This window comes from Etheostoma cragini, chromosome 11 (assembly GCF_013103735.1).
Source record: "Etheostoma cragini isolate CJK2018 chromosome 11, CSU_Ecrag_1.0, whole genome shotgun sequence".
NCBI lineage: Eukaryota > Metazoa > Chordata > Actinopteri > Perciformes > Percidae > Etheostoma > Etheostoma cragini.
This window is the reverse complement of record NC_048417.1, coordinates 27287231-27289280: the sequence shown is the minus strand read 5'-3', so window position 1 is coordinate 27289280 and position 2050 is coordinate 27287231.

Below are 2050 nucleotides of genomic sequence, written 5' to 3'. Positions count from 1 at the left end.
TGCTGTCTACCAAGAGATCCTGAAGGAGAATGTCCGACCATCTGTTCGTGTACTCAAGCTGAAACGAACTTGGGTTCTACAGCAGGACAATGATCCTAAACACACCAGCAAGTCAACCACCGAATGGCTGAAGAAAAACAAAATGAAGACTTTTGAGTGGCCTAGCCAAAGTCCTGACCTGAATCCTATTGAGATGTTGGGGTATGACCTTAAAAAGGCCATTCATGCTCGAAAACCATCTAATGTAACTGAATTTGGACAATTCTGCAAAGATGAGTGGGCCAAAATTCCTCCAGGACGCTGTAAAAGCCTCATTGCACGTTATCGCAAACGCTTGGTTGCAGTTGTTACTGCTAAGGGTGGCCCAACCAGTTATTAGGTTTAGGGGGCAATCACTTTTTCACACAGGGCCCTGATGGTTTGGATTTTTGCCTTCCGGCTCAGCTCTCTTTTCGTCACAACGGTGCCATAAACGGAATGTAATACCGCACCGGCTGCTCCGATTCTCTGACCAATCTCACGCTCCATGGTCCCCTCACTCGCGAACAAGACACCAAGGAACTTAAACTCCTTCACTTGGGGTAAGGACTCACTCCCTACCCAAAGAAAGCACTCCATTGGTTTCCTGCTGAGAACCATGGCCTCAGATTTAAAGGTGCTGATCCTAAACCCAGTCGCAACACTCACAATTCAATCCGAGGTTTGACTATCAGCCGAACCCTCCTTTCCAGCACCTTGGAGTAGACTTTACCAGGGAGGCTGAGAAGTGTGATACCCCTGTAATTGGCACACACCCTCTGGTCCACCTTTTTGAAGAAGGGAACCACCACCCCGGTCTGCCACTCCTTAGGCAACGTCCCAGACCTCCACGTTATGTTGAAGAGGCGTGTCAACCAAGACATCCCCTCCACACCCAGAGCTTTAAGCATTTCTGGACGGATCTCATCAATCCCTGGGGCTTTGCCGCTGTGGAGTTGTTTGACTACCTCAGCGACTTCCACCAGGGAAATTGACGACAATCCCCCATCATCCTCCAGCTCCACCTCTACCACAGAGGGCGTGTCAGCTGGATTTAGGAGTTCCTCAAAGTGCTCCTTCCACCGCTCTATTACCTCCCCAGTTGAGGTCAACAACGTCCCATCCTTACTGTAAACAGTAAGGCCTTACTGGCGAACGGTTTTCCAGAAGCACCTTGGTGCCGACCGAAAGTCCTTCTCCATGTCATCTCCGAACTTCTCCCACACCCGCTGGTTTGCCTCTGTCATGGCAGAGGCTGCAGCCCTTCGGGCCCGTTGGTGCCCTGCAACTGCCTCCGGAGTCCTCCAAGACAACATATCCCGGAAAGACTCCTTCAGTCGGACGGCTTACCTGACCACCGGTGTCCACCAGGGTGTTTGTGGGTTACCGCCCCTTGAGGCACCTAAAACCCTAAGACCCAGCTCCCCGCCGCAACTTTAGCAATGGAAACTTTGAACATTGTCCACTCAGGTTCAATGCCCCCAGCCTCCACAGGGGTGCCCGAAAAGCTCCGCCGGAGGTGTGAGTTGAAAGTCCGTCGGACAGGGGCCTCCTCCAGACGCTGCCAGTTTACCCGCACTACCCGTTATTATGTGTAACATTACAATTTCTTAAAACCTTTGCATTCAATTATAGAAATGTTACAATTATTAATGAGACACGTAAACATTGGTCAATGTAAATTCTTGTTTCTTAAATACAACAATGACGGTTTTAAGACACCAAATCTAACAGTGCAAGGTCACACATAAAACATAAAACCAAATAATATGTAAAATAAATATGAAATGGGCAAAATATACAGTATATACACAATCAACACCCTCCCTCATTGTTCATAATTTTTCCCTTTTTCGACCTCCCACCTCTGTTTTTCATCATAAAAAGAAGACTCCTGGAACACTTTCCAGGACATCTCCTTCTCCATGCCCTGGTCTTTGTAAATAGAAAAGACTTAACCTCTTGAAAATCACTTGAAAATATATGATTTTCTCGCCTAAATTTTTACCCTTAAAAAAGTGCTGCAGTTTCC